Genomic DNA, 25,721 nt, shown 5'->3' with positions numbered 1-25,721 from the left:
CTGAAAAGATACAAACTCAGGATCCTTATAATTATTTGGGTTTTAGACTCACTGATCAAGCTGTTTTTCCCCAGAAAATTGTTATTCGTAGAGATAACTTAAGGACCTTAAATGATTTTCAAAAATTGTTAGGTGATATAAATTGGCTTCGCCCCTATCTAAAGCTTACTACAGGGGAGTTGAAACCTTTATTTGATATTCTTAAAGGGAGTTCTGATCCCACTTCCCCTAGATCCCTAACCTCAGAAGGATTACTGGCCTTACAGCTAGTGGAAAAGGCTATTGAAGAACAGTTTGTCACTTACATAGATTACTCCCTGCCGCTGCACCTGTAAATTTTTAATACGACTCATGTGCCTACGGGATTGCTATGGCAAAAATTTCCTATAATGTGGATACATTCGAGGATTTCTCCCAAACGTAATATCTTGCCATATCACGAAGCAGTGGCTCAGATGATTATCACTGGAAGAAGGCAGGCATTGACTTATTTTGGAAAGGAGCCAGATATCATTGTCCAGCCTTACAGCGTGAGTCAGGACACTTGGCTGAAACAGCATAGTACAGATTGGTTGCTTGCACAATTAAGGTTTGAAGGAACTATAGATAGCCACTACCCCCAAGATAGGTTGATAAAATTCTTAAATGTACATGATATGATATTTCCTAAGATGACTTCCTTACAGCCTTTAAATAATGCTCTATTGATTTTTACTGATGGCTCCTCTAAAGGGCGAGCTGGATATCTTATTAGTAATCAACAGGTTATCGTAGAGACTCCTGGTCTCTCGGCTCAGCTCGCCGAATTAACAGCAGTACTGAAGGTTTTTCAGTCTGTACATGAGGCTTTTAATATTTTTACTGACAGTTTATATGTTGCTCAGTCAGTACCCTTATTGGAAACCTGTGGTACATTTAACTTCAATACGCCGTCAGGATCTTTATTTTCAGAATTACAAAACATCATTCTCGCCCGGAAAAATCCGTTTTATATTGGCCACATACGGTCTCACTCTGGTCTTCCTGGACCTCTGGCAGAGGGTAATGATCGCATTGACAGAGCTCTAATAGGAGAAGCCTTAGTTTCAGATCGGGTTGCTTTGGCCCAACGTGATCATGAAAGGTTTCATCTCTCTAGCCATACCCTAAGGCTCCGACATAAGATCACAAAGGAGCAAGCGAGAATGATTGTAAAACAATGTCCTAAATGTATTACTTTATCTCCAGTGCCGCATCTAGGAGTTAATCCTAGAGGCCTTATGCCTAATCATATTTGGCAAATGGATATAACCCATTATGCAGAATTTGGAAAACTAAAATATATACATGTTTGCATTGATACTTGTTCAGGATTTCTTTTTGCTTCTCTGCATACAGGAGAAGCTTCAAAAAACGTAATTGATCATTGCCTACAAGCATTTAATGCCATGGGATTGCCTAAACTTATTAAGACAGACAATGGGCCATCTTATTCCAGTAAAAACTTTATTTCATTCTGTAAAGAATTCGGTATTAAACATAAAACTGGAATTCCTTACAACCCCATGGGACAAGGAATAGTTGAACGTGCTCATCGCACCTTAAAGAATTGGCTTTTTAAAACAAAAGAGGGGCTGCTATATCCCCCAAGGTCACCAAAGGCCCACCTTGCCTTCACCTTATTTGTCCTAAATTTCTTGCACACCGATATCAAGGGCCAGTCTGCACCGGATCGCCACTGGCATCCAGTTACTTCTAATTCTTATGCATTGGTAAAATGGAAGGACCCCCTGACTAATGAATGGAAGGGTCCAGATCCAGTTCTAATTTGGGGTAGGGGCTCAGTTTGTGTTTTTTCACGAGATGAAGATGGAGCCCGGTGGCTGCCAGAGAGATTAATTCGTCAGATGAACACAGATTCTGACTCTTCTGGTAAGTATCATTCTAAAGACTAAAATTCCTTTTGTGCTTAGAATTCAGCTGAGAGCGAAAGCTCCCAAAGCTGTTTTCCAGCTACTCTCTGAGCCAGCTCCCGACAGGAGGCCGGAGACTAACCTCAGCTTTACAATTTGCATTTGAATAAAGTACCTAGACTTCCCCCGAAAGAAGTTCTGCTTTCCTACTTTCTCACTGTCTTTCAAGATTTTGTCTTTCAAGCAGGTAAATCAACATTCTCGAAGCGGACCAGCGGATGTGCATCCCCGCCCTCCTAGAGCACACAGGTGGCTGCTGTTATCTCCTTTCCAAGGACATTTCCAGCACGTGGCTTTCAGTCTGAGTTAAAAATTAGGTTTACCTAGAGGGCTAGAAGAGTAGATATTTCTATATTAATAAAGATTGGTTTTTATTTTGATAGACAGGCTTAGCCCCTTAGCTGACCTCTGGCTTTTCACCCTTGCTGTTACTGCAAGGTGTTCTTAGGCTGTGGAAAAAAACAGGGATGAGGAGGAACGACTTCCAGCTCCTATTTTAGCCACAAATTGTGGTGTTACTAACGACATAATTCTTGCTTAGGCTTTGCTAATTCTGAGGTTGATAATTCTCCTTTAGGAGCTGCACAGCACTCAGAACTGTGCATACTGGTTTGTGATTGTACAAATTCAGTATGGGCATCGCTTGGTGCAGAGGTACTGCAAGGGAAGGTTCAGCTTGACCATTTCTGAGTTTCCTGTGAGATAAACCCGGTTTAAAAGAGGTTGGTATCATATTTTGGTTAAAAATCAAAAATATTTTCCGGCTCTGCCTCACCTCCCCAAAAGATACCCAGAGCCACATGTGTGGGTCTTACCAGTACCCACGGGAGGAATCGGGTCCATGTCCACCCAAGCCAAGGTTAAAAGCCCACTCATCTACGGATGAGAAAATCATTTGATCACCTCAGTTAAGCGTTGCCTTATTTAACTTAATTAATAGGGGGGAGAGAGATTGGAGACGTACTATTGAAAGGGCAAGCCCTTCACTGCCTCCCACCCAAATAAAAAAGCCAATTGGCCTTGTACTACAAGAGCCGGTCGAACTCCTTCTCCCTGTTTCCCACCTATCATCCAAAAATGCGGAGGAATATCAACTTAGTGTTATTTTCACATTTGTTCAGTCAAACTTAGCCAGAGTTCCAACGCCCTACTTAAAATTCAACTAGAAAGTTACCTACCAAGTATTAATTAGCATTATAAAGTCAGAGTCTGCAGCTCCAGGCCTTTCAGTTAGTTGTTTACTAGAAAGGACAGTCTTAAGCCAGATACAGTTTACCATAAGAAAAGTTAAAGAATCCCAGTGAAGCAAGTTTTTTCTTTAGCCCTAGATTCCAGGCAGAACTATTGAGCATAGATAATTTTCCCCCCTCAGGCCAGCTTTTTCTTTTTTTAAATTTTGTTAATAAAAGGGAGGAGATGTAGTCTCCCCTCCCCCAGCCTGAAACCTGCTTGCTCGGGGTGGAGCTTCCTGCTCATTCGTTCTGCCACGCCCACTGCTGGAACCTGAGGAGCCACACACGTGCACCTTTCTACTGGACCCGAGATTATTCGGCGGGAATCGGGTCCCCTCCCCCTTCCTTCATAACTAGTGTCCCAACAATAAAATTTGAGCTTTGATCAGAATGAATTTGTCTTAGCTCCGTTTCTTCTTTTGCCCCGTCTAGATTCCTCTCTTACAGCTAGAGTAGCCTTCTCAGTCGAACCGTTCATGTTGTGAGCTGCTGGCGGCTGCAACACTATATGACCAAGGTATTTGTACTCACTGATAAGTGGTTATTAGGTAAAAAGCTATAAATACCAACAATACAACTCACAGACCACATTAAGCTCAAGAAGAAGGAAGACCAAAGTATGGATGTTCCAGTTCTTCTTAGAAGGTGGAACAAAATAATCATGGGAGGTAGAGACTTGGGAGCTAGACAGGAGGACAAGGGAAAAGAGCAGGGTTGTGTGTGAGAGGAGACTAGGAAGTTGTACAGAGGGTCAGAAAATTAAACAGAGGTATGTAGTAGTAGGGGGGGGGACTTTGAGTAGCCACCAGAAAGTCCCAGATTCCAGGAAAGCAACAAGCTCCCAGAAACCATCTGGGATGACATTAGCTGAAATATCCAACAAAGAGGAGAGATAATCTGTAGAGACCATATACAGAGGTTAGGCATGGCCCATGTTTGAGGGATGGGGACAATCACCCATCTCAAATATTTCAACCCAGAGTTGACCTTTCTAAAGGAAATACAGTAACAAAGTGTGGAGCAGAGACTAAGGAAAGGCCATCCAGAGACTGCCCAAAATAGGAATATGTATATGGATATGGACACCAAACCCAGACACTATTGCTGATGCCAAGAAGTATTTGCTAACAGGAGCCTGATATAGCAGTCTCCTGAGAGACTCTGCCAGAGCCTGACCAATACAGATGAGGATGCTTGTAGTCAACCATCAGATTGGGCAAAGAGATCCAAATGGCAGAGTTAAGAGACTGAAGGAAATGAAGGGGTTTCCAACCCCATAGAAAGAACAACATTGACCAATCAGTTCTCAGTCCTCCCCAGAGCTCCCAAGGACTAAACCACAAACCAAAGGCTACATATGGAGGGACGCATGGCTTTAGCAGCATATGTAGCAGAGGATTGCCTTATCTGGTACTAATAGGAGGTGAGGACTTTGGTCCTATGAAGTTTCAATGCCCCAACAAGGGGAAGGCTAGAGCAATGAGGCGGGAATGGATAGGAGGTCGGTAAGGGAGTACCTTCATAAGAGCAGAGGAGACTAGGGATGGGATAGGGGAGTTTGTGGAGAAGAAACCTGGAAGGGGAAAACATTTGAAATGTAAATAAATAAAATAACCAATTAAAAAAAGGAAAAGTAAGTTCTAATTCTAGTCAGAATAGAGTCTAGCTATATGGCCAAGGTATTTGTAAATATATTTTGATTCTGAGTATTATTTCTGGGAGTATGGGTCTAGGAGGTAGAACTGAAGGGTTAGCTTTTACAATTTAGTCTTTTCTCCTTGACCATATAAAGTATATTATTACTGGGCTGCACACTAAAGAATATGTTATTGAGAGAAGAACACACTCTTACTTAAACCATTATATCTGAAGTGTTTGTTTTTTTCTGATTTGATTTTAGTAATTTTGTCAAATAACTATGTACCTAGCTGATAGAAGAGCACAGAACATCTGCTAGTTTAGAAAACAGAAAATAATACATTTTAAAGTAATGCTTGGGTAAGTTTTCGAGCTAATCTCTTTGCGCATTTACTTCCCTTGCAAAATATCAAAAATTAAAACAGAAGTTCTTGAAGTCTCCCACCCTTTAGTGTGGATACATTTGTAAAAGTCCTGTTTCATGGTGTTTTTACATATATCTTGCACATGCATACATCATTAACATAGGAACTATGCATAGGTAATTATGATTTTATAGCTGACTGATGAATATAACTACATAATTTGCAATATGTTCTATATTATGCATCCATAAACTACTCATTGGAATTTAAGCATGAGATCCTAGACCAGCATGATCCATGGCATCTTCCTAACTTGAATTATATGTTATATTTATACTAGTGGGAAATAAAACCAGATATCTACCATGAAAGAAACAGAAAGAGAAAAAAAAAGGGAAAGAAATACCTTAACTTTAAAAAATACAAAATTATGAACATTTCCACTCTTAACTAAATAAAAATATCTGTTGTTATATCCTGTAAGAACTACAAACAGAAATATAAATCAATAAAATTGAGTGTGAAAAAGCAATTCTCAGAGTGCAATTATGACAGTTCAACTACTAGTGACAATTGAACTCTGACAGATTTCTTGAAAATGTATTAGTGAAGTCAAACAGGGTCTTATTTAATACTAATCAGGCAAAGGATGGATGTTGCAGTAAGTCTCCAACAAAAATAAGCTAGGCAAAAAAACACCACCCAATTAATAAGAGTACAAGCTGAACACCTAGATTGGGCAAATCTACCACTACACTATTATCTTCCCCATCAATGAGACCCCTTATAACTTGTAGTTTCTCCAGGCCACATATTTCTGCTCCACTTTCCTTCCACCTCCTCCTCTGTTGTCTTCTCTTCTCCCTCCTTCTTATCTCCCAAACTTTCAGCTCCACCTTTTCTTCTACTGCCCAATCACAAAGTCTAGCCTGTATTTTACAAATTAAGGTAGGGATAAGGTTCACAGGAAGTCACCTGAAAACTGACTCATTCTTTGTTCACAACCCCTCCCAGGAGAGCAGAATTAGCATCAAATTACATGAGCATAGGACTATCCTCAACAGATGGAAATATGAGGGATACAAATGAAATAATGAAGTCAAAGACTCACTACTTGCTGATGATATGATTGACAATATAAGGAACCTTAAAGATTTCACCTCAAAGTCTTAGAGCTGATAAATGCTTTCCTCAAAACGACAAGATAGAAAATTAACACAAAAAAAAAAATTAGTATAAAAAGTTTCTTCTTTTTCTGCATTCTCATTAACATTTGTTGTTTGCTTTCTTTATTATAAACAATCTAACTAATGGCAGGAGAGATGACTCAGCAGTTCCTGGATTTTCTTTAGGAGGGTCAGGCTTTAATAGCTAGCTTCTATCCTGCATCTCACAGCCATCTGTATCTCCATTTCCAGAGGGCCTATTGTTCTTTCCTGGCCTTCTTGGTAACCAGGTATGTATGGCACACAGAAACACATTCAGTCAAAACACCAACATACATAAAAATTAAGATTAAAAAATCCAATTGTGGTGAGATATACTTTTCATGGTTAGTTTAAAAAACTCTTTTTAAAAATTATTTATTTTTTTACACTCTAGAATTTATTCTCTCCCAGGTCCACCCTCTGACTGTTCCACATCCCATACCTCCTCCCTAATGCCCTGTCTCTACAACAATATGCCCATCCCACCCCCACCCCACCAGATCTCTAAACTTTCTGAGGCATCCAATCTCTTAAGGGTTAGGTACATCTTCTCTGACTGAACTCAGAGCCAGCAGTCCTCTGCTGTATATGTGTTGTGGGCCTTATATCAGCTGGTGTATGCTGCCTAGTTGGTGACTGAGTGTCTGAGAGATCTTGGGATTCCAGGTTATTTGGGAATGCTTGTTGTCCTCTTCCTTAGCTTCTTCCAGCTTTTCCCCAATTTAACTGCATGGGTCAGCAGCTTCTGTCGATTGGCTGGGTGTAAATATCTGTATCTAACTCTTCAGCTGCTTGTTGGATCTTCCCAGAGGGCAGTCATGCTAAGTGCCTTTTTGTGAGCATTCCAGAGCCTCAGTAATAGTGTCAGACCTTGGGACCTCTCCTTGAGCTTGATTCCACTTTGAGCCTATCCCTGGAACTTCTTTTCCTCAGGCTCCTCTCCATTTAAAACCCTGCATTTCTTTCAGACAGGAACAATTATGGGTCAGGGTTTTATTGGTGAGATAACAGCCCCATACCTCAATCAATGCCCTGTCTTTCTTCTGGAGGTAGGCTCTACAAGTTCCTTCTCCTCCCTGTAAGTCATTTCATATAGGCTCCTCAGAGTCTCTCAACTCCCAGGTCTCTGGTACATTCTAGAGTGTCCCCCCAACCTCCTGCCTCCTGAGGTTGCTTTTTCCATACTTTCTTCTGGCCCTTAGGGTTTCAGTCCTTTTCCCCCCACACAATACCAGATCATGTTCCCCTCTTCTCCACTCCCCACTGTGTCCTGACCAATATGTTCATAGCAGCCTTATTTGTGACACCCAGAAGGTGGAAACAATCCTGATGTCCCATGACAGAAGAATGGATACAGAACATGTGGTTCATTTACACAATGGAATACTACTTAGCTACTAAGAATGAGGACATCCGGACTTTTGCATGCAAATAGATGGAACTAGAAAATATCATCCTGAGTGAGATAACTCAGACCCAAAAGGACATGCATGGTATGTACTCACTAATAAGAGGATATTAGCCAAAAAAAGAGTACAGAATACACAAGATACAGCCCACAGATCCCAGTTGAGAGGGAAAAGAGAGCAACTATAAGGAAGGAGGGAAGGAGGAACCTGGGAAATACACTTTTAATGTAGTTTTGATTTTTAGTTTGCTGTTGGCAAAAGACAGTACCTTAGTTGTTTTTCAATTGCTGTGATAAGATGCTCTTAACCTTATTGACAAAATAAGACAAAAGCAACTTGAAGAAGGAAAAGTTTATTTTGGCTCACAGTTTCAAGGTACAGTACATTATGACAAAGAATTCATGCTATCAGGAAGCATCTGGTCACATAGCATCCAAAGTCAGGGAACAAAGGAGATGAATGCTCATGTTCCCATCATGTAGTCCAGGAAAAAATCACACAGGATGGTGCCACCCTATTCCATTTTTAGAAGTGTCTCTCTCTCATCTATTGAATGATATTGTTGCTTCTAAATTTTAGCAATTATCAATAAAGCCGCTACACATCTAGGTGTGGGTAGCATAAATTTTAAGTCCCTTTACAAAAGAAAATGATTACTGGTTCATATAATAAGCAAATAGAGTGCCTTAGTTTTCTAAGAAATTGTTAAATTCTATTCCAAAATGATTGTACTATTTTGCATTTTAGTCAGTATGATGGTTTGTATATTCTTGGACCAGGGAGTGGCACCATTTGGTAGTGTGTCCTTGTTGGAATAGGTGTTAACCTGGTTGGAATAGGTGTGTCACTATGGGTGTGGGCTTAATACCCTTGACTAGTTGCCTGGAAGTCAGTCTTCCAATAGGAGCCTTTGGATGAAGACATAGAACTTTCATCTCTTCCTGTGCCATGCCTGCCTGGACACTGCCATGCTCCCACCTTGATGGTAATGGACTGAACCTCTGAACCTGTAAGCTGACCCCAATTAAATGCTGTTTTTATAAGACTTGCCTTGGTCATGGTGTCTGTTCACAGCAGTAAAACCCTAACAAAGACAGCCAGTGAATGAGAACTCGTATCTCTCTATGTCCTTGTATACATTTAGTATAGTCAATACTCTAGATTATTACCATTTTAATAGATGTTGAAATTATATTCTAGTCTTAGTTTGATGTATATTTTCCTGATGGACCATGATGTGAATCATGTTTCATGTACTTATTTGATATCTGTACATACTTTTTGCTAAGGTGCATATAAAGTTCTTTGGTCGATTTAAGTTCAGCTCTTCTATCTTCCTAATGTAGAAGCTTAGGTAGATCAATATTGAATATGTTCTTTTGATATTTGCTCTTGATTAAATAAATTTTCCTACTAACACTGTTTTAACTATACTTCACAAATTTTGTTAAGTTATATTTTTATTCACTTTTAAATATTTTGTATTTTCTTAAAATTCATCATTAATTCATATGTTATTATAACATTTATTCAATTTCCATTTGTTTGGAATATTTTGGATATTATTTTGGAATCTGAGAACATTATATATTTTTGCTGTTTTTAAATTTGACAAGTTGTGTTTTATGGTATAAATTGTATTCTCTCTGTATGTATTTTTTATGTGAACTTGAGAACACTGTGAAATACATTTGACTTGCATTTTATGATTGGTTGTGACATGCATAATGTGAAGTATTATTATATCTAATTGACCCTTATATCTTTGTATAATACTTTATCCTGGATGATTTTAATTGTTTTGAAATATACCATGTCTGAAATTATACTCCTGTTTAATTCTTGTCAGTGCTAGCATGGTATATATTTCTCCATATATTAGCCTTATATGTCTATGTGATTTCTTAGATAAGGTAGTATATCCCAATCAAAAAGTGCTTGCCTGACATGCATGTATCCCATCCCGTGGGATTCAGTTACTCGTGGGTGCAAGGGGGACCACAAACCTGGAAGGAAATGAGAGGAAGGAGAAGAAAAGCAGGAGACCAAGTAAATTTGTCCAGGTCTCGCTTATTATGCTGAGGTGCCTTCTTTTTAAAGCATACATCTTTGGGGATAGGGGAGGGGTCGAGGGGGAATTTTACAAAGAACAAAGAAGCGGGCATCTGCTGACATGGGGGCCAAAGTCAGGCGCCAGGCAGCGGGCACTCTCCATCTTATCTCTGGAACATAAATCCTCCTTGACAGCCTTGGGTGTCAGGCTGGGCTCAGGCGTAACTCATGTCTTTGGATGGCATGGGAGTTCAGGAAGAGATAGGGAAGAGGGGACTATAATTCAGCTTTTACAGCCTCAGGTGCCAGGAAGGGAATAGGGAGGAGGGGGTGATAACCAGCTCCTAGCACGAGGCCATTTGGCCTGTCAGGGAGATTGCGAAGGGCTCGCTTTCTCACAGGATGGTCTCTGACATGCATGAAGGATTGAACTTCAGTCAATCAATCAATCAATCCAACAATCAACTAACTAGCTAGATAACTTATGAATAGCTGACATGTAGACAACATACAACTTGGTTTTATACTTCAATACCTTTTGGAAATCTTTCAGTTAATGCACTGAGACTAATGTTATTTAATATCTGGTGACAGAGTTAATATTAGCATATTTATACTTATTTTCTATATATTTCCCTGTTCTTCATTCTTATTTTTCATTCATTTTCTATGACTAATGTAGTTGTTGTCAAATTTTTATAATATTCTTCTTTTACTCTGCATATCAGTTATATTTCTTTTTATACTTTTAAAAGTGATTGCCCTCCATGCATACTTTGGCAGGCACCAATAGCTCTCTAAATGGACTTCAGATCCAATCAACAAGAGAGAAGCCATGCCTAGTACTGGAAACCTAGTCAACTACCTAGAAATAGTAAAGTGATAGATCTTGGAGAAACACCTACACCCAACACATTACTAAAACATAATTCCTAACTACATTATGTATATTTGTCTTCATAGATAAAAGTAGTCCTGACCCTTCACCAAGGAAATCTTGATTTTTAAACAGACTGAAACCATTACAGAAAAAAAAAATCAAAAGGTGGAGTTTTGGAGCCCAACACCAATTGATACATCTATTATATGACTCTTATACCTAAAGATTAACTATCATTGCAGAAGAAGGGGACAGAAAGATTTAAGGGCCAGAGAAATTTGGAGTTGTGATTACCTCTTTGGAATGTCAGAAGTTACACATTTAATGTGTCACCAATCCACAACAAACACAAGAGTCATACTAAAGTGGATGAGCAGAAGCCCATAAAGTCTGAAACTTACACAAAGAAAACTCAAGAATGCTATAAGAATTTGTCTTCCCCAGAGAACTGCATACCAATTGCCAATTGATTATGGAGTACCAAATAACAACAAATGGTCAACTCTGTAAGTATAAATACAAGTAACATTATGTAGAATGAGATGATTATATCTACATAGAAGGAATATATATTCTGTAATATATTACAAACATATAATATATTTTAATCATAATTACTGAAAAAAAGAGGCCCTGGATTTGAAAAAGGCAAGGAAAGGTGCAAGCAAAGGCATATAGGAGAGATTGAAAGGAGGAAAGTGAAGGTGAAATGATGGATTTATATTATAATCTCAAATAAGTGTCCTCTGGTTTTCAGAACTCATTCAGAACCCATGTATAATTTCAAAAAACATATATTTCATAGGAAGTATGAGTACCTTGTACTGAAAATATCAACCAGATTTCTCCTTATTCTGTACATCATTACTGCTATCCACTGTACTCATGTAATTTGCATATTTAGTATTTGATAGACACAAATTGATATGTAGTTATGTACATTGTTGCTGTTACTATTTTGAATAAATTGTTCTGTTAAGTCAACTTCGAAGAAAATGAAAGTTCTTATTTTATGTTCAATTACTTGGTCTTGCTTCTTGCTTTATGTAATTCAGAGTTGCTGAATGTTCAGTTTTTCTCCTTTCTGTATAATTTTTCTAACTTTTCTTGCAATTCAGACCTACTTGTAAATGAATACTCTCAGCTTCTAATGGGGTTGAGAATAAATTTTATCTCCTCTTTGTTTTGAGAGATCATTTTATAGAAGATTGAATTCCAGATCTCTGTTCTTTCAACAGTTTAACTCTCTCTCCACTCTTCTTGCTCTCCTGTTTTCTGAAGATGAACTCACTGTAATTCCTTTCATTTAGCTTTGTAGTTGTGAATGTCTTAGTTCAGTTTACATTTCCTCTGATTAAACACCATGACCAAAATGAGTTGGAAGGAAAGGGTTTGTTTGTTCTTTCACTGTTCTTCATCAAAGTAAATCAGGACAGAAATTCACACAGGGCAGGAACTTGGAGTTGGGAGCTGATGCAGAGGTCATGGAGGAATGCTGATTACTAATTTGTTCCTTGTGGCTTTCTCACCCTGCTTTCTTATAGAACCCAGGATGGCACCACCAACAATGAGTAGGGGCCTCTTCCATCAAACATGAATTAAGAAAATGTCTTGCATGGTCTGATTGAGGCATTTTCTCAGTTGGGGTTCTTTCCTTTCACACAACCTTGGCAAGTGTCAAGATGACATAAAACTAGCCAGTGCAATGACTTTTACCTCTTACTTCTTTCAGAATTTTATTTGCCTTTCCTTTTTTGTGAAGTAAATAGTTGTACATTGATGGTGCAAACTGATATTGATTCTCACTACTTTGTCTCTTATTACAAACAATGTTAGTATTGGGTTCAAGATTTGACCCACAAACCACTGGGACATCTTTCTCAGTCAGACATGATTAGTTTATTGAATGCACACCCAAAACTGATCATTCAGGGCCGGTATATCAGACTTAGGACCTGAAAACTATGAATCATGAACACTGTCTAGGGTCAGTTCATAAAGGGGAGGAAACCTTAACGAGCTCAAAAGAATCTATGTGGGAGGCGAGAGACTGAAGTTTGTTCAACCTTCTTCTGAGTTCCATTAGTAGTTTAGACATAACAGATCAAGATGACCTCTATCTTGTTTATCCCTGAATGCAGGTTTTATTCGGGGAATTTTCAATCTTCTTCTTCCTCTTCTTCCTCTTCTTCCCTTTCCTCTTCCTCCTCCTCCTCTTCCTCCTCTTCCTCTTCTATTCTTCCTCTTCCTCCTCCTCTTCCTCTTCCTCTTCCTCCTCCTCCTCCTCCTCCTCCTCCTCCTCCTCCTCCTCCTCCTCCTCCTCCTCCTTCTTCTTCTTCACACAACAGGGTATGAGGGCAGCTTCACGCTGCTCTAAGACAAGCTATTTTTCTATGCCATTGACTGGCAGACATGGAACAAAATGGCTATATCTATGATAGTTGGGCAGGGCTCAACAATCTACCCTTTTAGTTGTTCCAGTGCGTCAAATCATTGACTTATTTTTTTATCTGAGCCCAGGAGGCTTCCTTTAGATTTAGCATTTCAACTTGTCATATGGGACAATAAAAGATGTATTTTCTTCTGTAACTACTTCCACCTGCCATTAGGACTTTGTCATGAGGATACACAAAGAATAAAATGCTGGACAAATCAGAGCTTTCTTATCTGTGCATACTCTGCCTGTACTCATGAAGATCCCAGTGGAGAGCCTCATTAAAGATAATGGGTGAATTCTTGAATCCCTATGGCAGTCTCATCCAAGTCAGCTCTCCTCTAAACCCATTTTAGAGATCTAACCTTTCTAAAACAAAACATGGCTGGTGGTTCTTATCTAGGGGAATGCTGGGGAAGCAAATTCATAAGTTCTTTCAAGAGAAGTGATGGAGATTGCATTTGGTGATAGTCATCTGCTAGTGAGCGGATGCAAACCAAAAATGAGTTGTCTAAATAGACATTTTGCCTTTTGAGGAAAAATGAATGTAAGCTCTCATTTTTGTCAGGAAGTTCATCCCCAACAAAGCATAAGGACATGCAGACATTACCAGGAATGTATGAATGACAGTTGTTTTGCCCAATTCCACATGTCACTTGGTAGTCCATGGATAAAATTTAGTACCCATGGTAATCGAGATCAAGGTAGTTTGCCTTGTCATAGATCCATGAAGCTTTTGAAGAACTAAATGATGTGCCCCCGTGTCATTCATGAAGTTAATTTGGTGTACCTTGATTTTTAGTTATCCTGGATTCGACAGAGAACTTCAAGCTCCAACTATTTTAGTTTTTTAGTTTCAATACAGCCTTTGGGTTTTGGTATTTCTTTGGATTCTCGGGCATTAGCCCTTCCAAGGACCTACAAAGTCAGAAAATTGAAGGCTTTGAAGGTACTAAATATTCTCTTCTTTCTTTATTGTTTTGCCCATTTGCATTTTCAGTCTATGTTTCTTGGCTACTCATAATTTTTAAAATGACAATAACAAAATATGGCTATGTAATCTAAGTGAATATCATGTGAACTTGATAATATGTCTTTTTTTTTTAGTCATTGAAGTCGTGTGTGTGCGTGTGTGTGTGTGTGTGTGTGTGTGTGTGTGTGTCTGTGTGTGTCTGTATGTGTAATGGAAAGACACTAGTCAATTTTGAGTTTGTAGTTATATTTAAAAGACTTGTATAATTGTTGTTTTAAAAATCAAAAATCGAACACAGCGCTGGCCCCAATCCAATCGCGCGGAACCTGAGACTGCGGTACATAGGGAAGCAGACTGCCCGGGCCTGACCCGGGACAAAAGCCCCTTCCGCTCCACTCGAGCCCAGGGCTTCCTGGCCAGCGGAGTCGCCTGACACCCGCAAGGGCCCACACAGGATTTCCCACGGGATCCTAAGACCTCTAGTGAGTGGAACACAACTTCTGCCAGGAGTCTGGTTCGAACACCAGATATCTGGGTACCTTCCCTGCAAGAAGAGAGCTTTCCTGCAGAGAATACTCTACCCACTGAAACCAAGGAGAGTGCTACCCTCCCAGGTCTGCCTATAGAGGCTAACAGAGTCACCTGAAGTACAAGCTCTTAACAGAGACAACTATAACAGCTAGCTTCAGAGATTACCAGTTGGCAAAAGGCAAACGTAAGAATCCTACTAACAGAAATCAAGACCACTCACCATCATCAGAACGCAGCACTCCCACCCCACCTAGTCCTGGGCACCCCAACACAACCAAAAATCTAGATCCAGTCTTAAAAACATTTTTCATGATGATGATAGAGGACATCAGGAAAGACTTTCATAACTCACTTAAAGAATTACAGGAGAGCACTGCTAAAGAGTTACAGGCCCTTAAAGAAAAGCAGGAAAACACAGCCAAACAGGTAGAAGTCCTTAAAGAAAAACAGGAAAACACATCCAAACAAGTAATGGAAATGAACAAAACCATACTAGAACTAAAAAGGGAAGTAGACACAGTAAAGAAAACCCAAAGCGAGGCAACGCTGGAGATAGAAACCCTAGGAAAGAGATCTGGAACCATAGATGCGAGCATCAGCAACAGAATACAAGAAATGGAAGAGAGAATCTCAGGTGCAGAAGATTCCATAGAGAACATCGACACAACAGTCAAAGAAAATACAAAATGCAAAAGGATCCTAACTCAAAACATCCAGGAAATCCAGGACACAATGAGAAGACCAAACCTACGGATAATAGGAATTGATGAGAATGAAGATTTTCAACTTAAAGGGCCAGCTAATATCTTCAACAAAATAATTGAAGAAAACTTCCCAAACATAAAGAAAGAGATGCCCATGATCATACAAGAAGCCTACAGAACTCCAAATAGACTGGACCAGAAAAGAAATTCCTCCCAACACATAATAATCAGAACAACAAATGCGCTAAATAAAGATAGAATATTAAAAGCAGTAAGGGAGAAAGGTCAAGTAACATATAAAGGAAGGCCTATCAGAATTACACCAGACTTTTCACCAGAGACTATGAAAGCCAGAAGAGCCTGGACAGATGTTATACAGACACCAAGAGAACACAAATGCCAGCCCAGGCTACTATACCCAGCCAAACTCTCAATTACCATAGATGGAGAAACCAAAGTATTCCACGACAAAAACAAATTCACACAATATCTTTCCACGAATCCAGCCCTTCAAAGGATAATAACAGAAAAGAAGCAATACAAGGACGGAAATCACGCCCTAGAACAAACAAGAAAGTAATCATTCAACAAACCAAAAGAAGACAACCACAAGAACAGAATGCCAACTCTAACAAAAAAATAAAAGGAAGCAACAATTACTTTTCCTTAATATCTCTTAATATCAATGGACTCAATCCCCCAATAAAAAGACATAGACTAACAGACTGGCTACACAAACAGGACCCAACATTCTGCTGCTTACAGGAAACCCATCTCAGGGAAAAAGACAGACACTACCTCAGAGTGAAAGGCTGGAAAACAATTTTCCAAGCAAATGGACTGAAGAAACAAGCTGGAGTAGCCATTTTAATATCGGATAAAATTGACTTCCAACCCAAAGTTATCAAAAAAGACAAGGAGGGACACTTCATACTCATCAAAGGTAAAATCCTCCAAGAGGAACTCTCAATTCTGAATATCTACGCACCAAATGCAAGGGCAGCCACATTCATTAGAGACACTTTAGTAAAGCTCAAAGCATACATTGCACCTCACACAATAATAGTGGGAGACTTCAACACACCACTTTCTTCAAAGGACAGATCGTGGAAACAGAAACTAAACAGGGACACAGTGAAACTAACAGAAGTTATGAAACAAATGGACCTGAAAGATATCTACAGAACATTTTATCCTAAAACAAAAGGATATACCTTCTTCTCAGCACCTCACGGGACCTTCTCCAAAATTGACCATATAATTGGTCAAAAAACAGGCCTGAGTAGATACAAAAGTATGGAAATTGTCCCATGTATCCTATCAGACCACCATGGCCTAAGACTGATCTTCAATAACAACATAAATAATGGAAAGCCAACATTCACGTGGAAACTGAATAACACTCTTCTCAATGATACCTTGGTCAAGGAAGGAATAAAGAAAGAAATTAAAGACTTTTTAGAGTTTAATGAAAATGAAGCCCCAACGTACCCAAACCTATGGGACACAATGAAAGCATTTCTAAGAGGGAAACTCATAGCTCTGAGTGCCTCCAAGAAGAAACGGGAGACAGGACATACTAGCAGCTTGACAACACATCTAAAAGCCCTAGAAAAAAAGGAAGCAAATTCACCCAAGAGGAGTAGACGGCAGGAAATAATCAAACTCAGGGGTGAAATCAACCAAGTGGAAACAAGAAGAACTATTCAAAGAATTAACCAAACGAGGAGTTGGTTCTTTGAGAAAATCAACAAGATAGATAAACCCTTAGCTAGACTCACTAAAGGGCACAGGGACAAAATCCTAATTAACAAAATCAGAAATGAAAATGGAGACATAACAACAGATCCTGAAGAAATCCAAAACACCATCAGATCCTTCTACAAAAGGCTATACTCAACAAAACTGGAAAACCTGGACGAAATGGACAAATTTCTGGACAGATACCAGGTACCAAAGTTGAATCAGGATCAAGTTGATCATCTAAACAGTCCCATATCACCTAAAGAAATAGAAGCAGTTATTAATAGTCTCCCAACCAAAAAAAGCCCAGGACCAGATGGGTTTAGTGCAGAGTTCTATCAGACCTTCAAAGAAGATCTAATTCCAGTTCTGCACAAACTATTTCACAAAATAGAAGTAGAAGGTACTCTACCCAACTCATTTTATGAAGCCACTATTACTCTGATACCTAAACCACAGAAAGACCCAACAAAGATAGAGAACTTCAGACGAATTTCTCTTATGAATATCGATGCAAAAATCCTCAATAAAATTCTCGCTAACAGAATCCAAGAACACATTAAAGCAATCATCCATCCTGACCAAGTAGGTTTTATTCCAGGGATGCAGGGATGGTTTAATATACGAAAATCCATCAATGTAATCCATTATATAAACAAACTCAAAGACAAAAACCACATGATCATCTCGTTAGATGCAGAAAAAGCACTTGACAAGATTCAACACCCATTCATGATAAAAGTTTTGGAAAGATCAGGAATTCAAGGCCCATACCTAAACATGATAAAAGCAATCTACAGCAAACCAGTAGCCAACATCAAAGTAAATGGAGAGAAGCTGGAAGCAATCCCACTAAAATCAGGGACTAGACAAGGCTGCCCACTTTCTCCCTACCTTTTCAACATAGTACTTGAAGTATTAGCCAGAGCAATTCGACAACAAAAGGAGATCAAGGGGATACAAATTAGAAAAGAGGAAGTCAAAATATCACTTTTTGCAGATGATATGATAGTATATATAAGTGACCCTAAAAATTCTACCACAGAACTCCTAAACCTGATAAACAGCTTCGGTGAAGTAGCTGGATATAAAATAAACTCAAACAAGTCAATGGCCTTTCTCTATACAAAGAATAAACAGGCTGAGAAAGAAATTAGGGAAACAACACCCTTCTCAATAGTCACAAATAATATAAAATATCTTGGCGTGACTCTAACTAAGGAAATGAAAGATCTGTATGATAAAATCTTCAAATCTCTGAAGAAAGAAATTAAGGAAGATCTCAGAAGATGGAAAGATCTCCCATGCTCATGGATTGGCAGGATCAACATTGTAAAAATGGCTATCTTGCCAAAAGCAATCTACAGATTCAATGCAATCCCCATCAAAATTCCAACTCAATTCTTCAACGAATTGTAAGGAGCAATTTGCAAATTTGTCTAGAATAACAAAAAACCTAGGTTAGCAAAAAGTCTTCTCAAGGATAAAAGAACTTCTGGCGGAATCACCATGCCAGACCTAAAGCTTTACTACAGAGCAATTGTGATAAAAACTGCATGGTACTGGTATAGAGACAGACAAGTAGACCAATGGAATAGAATTGAAGACCCAGAAATGAACCCACACACCTATGGTCACTTGATCTTCGACAAGGGAGCTAAAACCATCCAGTGGAAGAAAGACAGCATTTTCAACAATTGGTGCTGGCACAACTGGTTGTTATCGTGTAGAAGAATGCGAATCCGTCCATACTTATCTCCTTGTACTAAGGTCAAATCTAAGTGGATCAAGGAACTTCACATAAAACCAGAGACACTAAAACTTATAGAGGAGAATGTGGGGAAAAGCCTTGAAGATATGGGCACAGGGGAAAAATTCCTGAACAGAACAGCAATGGCTTGTGCTGTAAGATCGAGAATTGACAAATGGGACCTAATGAAACTCCAAAGTTTCTGCAAGGCAAAAGACACCATCAATAAGACAAAAAGACCACCAACAGATTGGGAAAGGATCTTTACCTATCCTAAATCAGATAGGGGACTAATATCCAACATATATAAAGAACTCAAGAAGGTGGACTTCAGAAAATCAAATAACCCCATTAAAAAATGGGGCTCAGAACTGAACAAAGAATTCTCACCTGAGGAATACCGAATGGCAGAGAAGCACCTGAAAAAATGTTCAACATCATTAATCATCAGGGAAATGCAAATCAAAACAACCCTGAGATTCCACCTCACACCAGTCAGAATGGCTCAGATCAAAAATTCAGGTGACAGCAGATGCTGGCGTGGATGTGGAGAAAGAGGAACACTCCTCCATTGTTCATGGGAGTGCAGGCTTGTACAACCACTCTGGAAATCAGTCTGGCGGTTCCTCAGAAAATTGGACATAGTACTACCGGAGGATCCAGCAATACCTCTCCTGGGCATATATCCGGAAGATGCCCCAACTGGTAAGAAGGACACATGCTCCACTGTGTTCATAGCAGCCTTATTTATAATAGCCAGAAGCTGGAAAGAACCTAGATGCCCCTCAACAGAGGAATGGATACAGAAAATGTGGTACATCTACACAATGGAGTACTATTCAGCTATTAAAAAGAATGAATTTATGAAATTCCTAGCCAAATGGATGGACCTGGAGGGCATCATCCTGAGTGAGGTAACACATTCACAAAGAAACTCACACAATATGTACTCACTGATAAGTGGATATTAGCCCCAAACCTAGGATTCCCAAGATATAAGGTACAATTTGCTAAACACATGAAACTCAAGAAGAATGAAGACTGAAGTGTGGACACTATGCCCCTCCTTAGATTTGGGAACAAAACACCCATGGAAGGAGTTACAGAGACAAAGTTTGGAGCTGAGATGAAAGGATGGACCATGTAGAGACTGCCATATCCAGGGATCCACCCCATAATCAGCATCCAAACGCTGACACCATTGCATACCCTAGCAAGATTTTATTGAAAGGACCCAGATGTAGCTGTCTCTTGTGAGACTATGCCGGGGCCTAGCAAACACAGAAGTGGATGCTCACAGTCAGCTAATGGATGGATCATAGGGCTCTCAATGGAGGAGCTAGAGAAAGTAGCCAAGGAGCTAAAGGGATCTGCAACCCTATAGGTGGAACAACATTATGAACTAACCAGTACCCCGGAGCTCTTGACTCTAGCTGCATATATATCAAAAGATGGCCTAGTCGGCCATCACTGGAAAGAGAGGCCCATTGGACTTGCAAACTTTATATGCCCCAGTACAGGGGAACACCAGGGCCAAAAAGGGGGAGTGGGTGGGCAGGGGAGTGGGAGTGGGTGGATATGGGGGACTTTTGGTATAGCATTGGAAATGTAAATGAGCTAAATACCTAATAAAAAATGGAAAAAAAAGAAAATATCCAATAAAAGTAGTTTTATCTATGCAAAAAAATAAAAATAAAAGGAAGCAACAATTACTTTTCCTTAATATCTCTTAATATTAATGGACTCAATTTCCCAATAAAAAGACATAGACTAACAGACTGGCTACACAAACAGGACCCAATATTCTACTGCTTACAGGAAACCCATCTCAGGGAAAAAGACAGACACTACCTCAGAGTGAAAGGCTGGAAAACAATTTTCCAAGCAAATGGTCTGAAGAAACAAGCTGGAGTAGCCATTCTAATATCGGATAAAATCGACTTCCTACCCAAAGTTATCAAAAAGGACAAGGAGGGAAACTTCATACTCATCAAAGGTAAAATCCTCCAAGAGGAACTCTCAATTCTGAATATCTACGCTCCAAATGCAAGGGCAGCCACATTCATTAAAGACATTTTAGTAAAGCTCAAAGCACACATTGCACCTCACACAATAAGAGTGGGAGACTTCAACACACCACCTTCATCAAGGGACAGATCGTGGAAACAGAAACTAAACAGGGACACAGTGAAACTAAAAGAAGTTATGAAACAAATGGGCCTAACAGATATCTAGAGAACATTTTATCCTAAAACAAAAGGATATACCTACTTCTCAGCACCTCACGGGACCTTCTCCAAAATTGACCATATAATTGGTCAAAAAACAGGCGTCAACAGATACAAAAATATTGAAATTGTCCCATGTATCCTATCAGACCACCATGACCTAAGACTGATCTTCAATAACAACATAAATAATGGAAAGCCAACATTCACGTGGAACCCGAACAACACTCTTCTCAATGATACCTTGGTCAAGGAAGGAATAAAGAAAGAAATTAAAGACTTTTTAGAGTTTAATGAAAATGAAGCCACAACGTACCCAAACCTTTGGGACACAATGAAAGCATTTCTAAGAGGGAAACTCATAGCTCTGAGTGCCTCCAACAAGAAACGGGAGAGAGCACATACTAGCAGTTTGACAACACATCTAAAAGCTCTAGAAAAAAAGGAAGCAAATTCACCCAAGAGGAGTAGACGGCAGGAAATAATCAAACTCAGGGGTGAAATCAACCAAGTGGAAACAAGAAGAACTATTCAAAGAATTAACCAAACGAGGAGTTGGTTCTTTGAGAAAATCAACAAGATAGATAAACCCTTAGCTAGACTTACTAAAGGGCACAGGGACAAAATCCTAATTAACAAAATCAGAAATGAAAAGGGAGACATAACAACAGATCCTGAAGAAATCCAAAACACCATCAGATCCTTCTACAAAAGGTTATACTCAACAAAACTGGAAAACCTGGACGAAATGGACAAATTTCTGGACAGATACCAGGTACCAAAGTTGAGTCAGGATCAAGGTGACCATCTAAACAGTCCCATATCACCTAAAGAAATAGAAGCAGTTATTAATAGTCTCCCAGCCAAAAAAAGCCCAGGACCAGACGGGTTTAGTGCAGAGTTCTATCAGACCTTCAAAGAAGATCTAATTCCAATTCTGCACAAACTTTTTCACAAAATAGAAGTAGAAGGTACTCTACCCAACTCATTTTATGAAGCCACTATTACTCTGATACCAAAACAACAGAAAGATTCAACAAAGATAGAGAACTTCAGACCAATTTCTCTTATGAATATCGATGCAAAAATCCTCAATAAAATTCTTGCTAACCGAATCCAAGAACACATTAAAGCAATCATCCATCCTGACCAAGTAGGTTTTATTCCAGGAATGCAGGGATGGTTTAATATATGAAAATCCATCAATGTAATCCATTATATAAACAAACTCAAAGACAAAAACCACATGATCATCTCGTTAGATGCAGAAAAAGCATTTGACAAGATTCAACACCCATTCATGATAAAAGTTTTGGAAAGATCAGGAATTCAAGGCCCATACCTAAACATGATAAAAGCAATCTACAGCAAACCAGTAGCCAACATCAAAGTAAATGGAGAGAAGCTGGAAGCAATCCCACTAAAATCAGGGACTAGACAAGGCTGCCCACTTTCTCCCTACATTTTCAACAAAGTACTTGAAGTATTAGCTAGAGCAATTCGACAACAAAAGGAGATCAAGGGGGTACAAATTGGAAAAGAGGAAGTCAAAATAATCACTTTTTTCAGATGATATGATAGTATATATAAGTGACCCTAAAAATTCTACCAGAGAACTCCTAAACCTGATAAGCAGCTTCGGTGAAGTAGCTGGATATAAAATAAACTCAAACAAGTCAATGGCCTTTCTCTATACAAAGAATAAACAGGCTGAGAAAGAAATTAGGGAAACAACACCCTTCTCAATAGTCACAAATAGTATAAAATATCTTGGCGTAACGCTAACTAAGGAGGTGAAAGATCTATATGATAAAAACTTCAGGGCTGGTGAGATGGCTCAGTGGGTAAGAGCACCCGACTCCTCTTCCAAAGGTCCGAAGTTCAAATCCCAGCAACCACATGGTGGCTCACAACCATCCGTAATGAGATCTGATGCCCTCTTCTGGTGTGTCTGAAGACAGCTACAGTGTACTTACATATAATAAATAAATAAATCTTTAAAAAAAAAAAAAACTTCAAATCTCTGAAGAAAGAAATTAAAGAAGATCTCAGAAGATGGAAAGATCTCCCATGCTCATGGATTGGCAGGACCAACATTGTAAAAATGGCTATCTTGCCAAAAGCAATCTACAGATTCAATGCAATCCCCATTAAAATTCCAACTCAATTCTTCAACGAATTAGAAGGAGCAATTTGCAAATTCATCTGGAATAACAAAAAACCTAGGATAGCAAAAACTCTTCTCAAGGATAAAAGATCCTCTGGTGGAATCACCATGCCTGACCTAAAGCTTTACTACAGAGCAATTGTGATAAAAACTGCATGGTACTGGTATAGAAACAGACAAGTAGACCAATGGAATAAAATTGAAGACCCAGAAATGAACCCACACACCTATGGTCACTTGATCTTCGACAAGGGAGCTAAAACCATCCAGTGGAAGAAAGACAGCATTTTCAACAATTGGTGCTGGCACAACTGGTTGTTATTGTGTAGAAGAATGCGAATCGATCCATACTTATCTCCTTGTACTAAGGTCAAATCTAAGTGGATCAAAGAACTTCACATAAAACCAAAGACACTGAAACTTATAGAGGAGAAAGTGGGGAAAAGCCTTTAAGATATGGGCACAGGGGAAAAATTCCTGAACAGAACAGCAATGGCATGTGCTGTAAGATCGAGAATTGACAAATGGGACCTAATGAAACTCCAAAGTTTCTGCAAGGCAAAAGACACCATCAATAAGACAAAAAGACCACCAACAGATTGGGAAAGGATCTTTACCTATCCTAAATCAGATAGGGGGCTAATATCCAACATATATAAAGAACTCAAAAAGGTGGACTTCAGAAAATCGAACAACCCCATTAAAAAATGGGGCTCAGAACTGAACAAAGAATTCTCACCTGAGGAATACCGAATGGCAGAGAAGCACCTGAAAAAATGTTCAACATCCTTAATCATCAGGGAAATGCAAATCAAAACAACCCTGAGATTCTACCTCACACCAGTCAGAATGGCTAAGATCAAAAATTCAGGTGACAGCAGATGCTGGCGTGGATGTGGAGAAAGAGGAACACTCCTCCATTGTTCGTGGGATTGCAGGCTTGTACAACCACTCTGGAAATCAGTCTGGCGGTTCCTCAGAAAATTGGACATAGTACTACCGGAGGATCCAGCAATACCTCTCCTCGGCATTTATCCAGAAGATGCCCCAACTGTTAAGAAGGACACATGCTCCACTATGTTCATAGCAGCCTTATTTATAATAGCTAGAAGCTGGAAAGAACCCAGATGCCCCTCAACAGAGGAATGGATACAGAAATTGTGGTACATCTACACAATGGAGTACTACTCAGCTATTAAAAAGAATGAATTTATGAAATTCCTAGCCAAATGGATGGACCTGGAGGGCATCATCCTGAGTGAGGTAACACATTCACAAAGGAACTCACACAATATGTACTCACTGATAAGTGGATATTAGCCCCAAACCTAGGATTCCCAAGATATAAGGTACAATTTGCTAAACACATGAAACTCAAGAAGAATGAAGACTGAAGTGTGGACACTATGCCCCTCCTTAGATTTGGGAACAAAACACCCATGGAAGGAGTTACAGAGACAAAGTTTGGAGCTGAGATGAAAGGATGGACCATGTAGAGACTGCCATATCCAGGGATCCACCCCATAATCAGCATCCAAACGCTGACACCATTGCATACCCTAGCAAGATTTTATTGAAAGGACCCAGATGTAGCTATCTCTTTTGAGACTATGCCAGGGCCTAGCAAACACAGAAGTGGATGCTCACAGTCAGCTAATGGATGGATCATAGGGCTCTCAATGGAGGAGCTAGAGAAAGTAGCCAAGGAGCTAAAGGGATCTGCAACCCTATAGGTGGAACAACATTATGAACTAACCAGTACCCCGGAGCTCTTGACTCTAGCTGCATATGTATCAAAAGATGGCCTAATTGGCCATCACTGGAAAGAGAGGCCCATTGGATACGTAAACTTTGTATGCCCCAGTACAGGGGAACGCCAGGGCCAAAAAGGGGGAGTGGGTGTGTAGGGGAGTGGGTGTGGGTGGGTATGGGGGACTTTTGGTATAGCATTGGAAATGTAAATGAGCTAAATACCTAATAAAAAATGGAAAAAAAATAAATGTTCTTTATAGAAAAAAAAAATCAAAAATCCCACCTGTTCAATTTTACCAGATGAGACTCAGGAGCCAGACACTGTAGTGTCTCAGAGAGGCAGAGAAAGCAGCCTTTCCTACTTCACAGATGTTCTGGAAGGAAAAAGCTCCTTGTCTTTATACAACATTCTTTAATCTTTTAAATTCCTTCTCATTCATCTCCACTTTGGAGCAATCTTACCTTACTATACAAAGCCCTACCTCATTCCATAAACATTTCTTTAAAAATCTTCTATAAAAATATGTCATATATATAACTTGATCAAATCAGAATTGAGACAAGTTGGGAATAAAAACTTGACCAGAACAGTCTAATTATGTATATCATGTTGTTAAGGCCTATTACCTGTCTACCCTGCCATTTTGTGGTAATGTCATAAAGTTAGTCTCATATGCTGTTATTGTTGTTAGTAGAATGTTTT

Source organism: Mus musculus, chromosome 9, assembly GCF_000001635.26.
Source record: "Mus musculus strain C57BL/6J chromosome 9, GRCm38.p6 C57BL/6J".
NCBI lineage: Eukaryota > Metazoa > Chordata > Mammalia > Rodentia > Muridae > Mus > Mus musculus.
Note: the sequence above shows the minus strand (reverse complement) of the source record.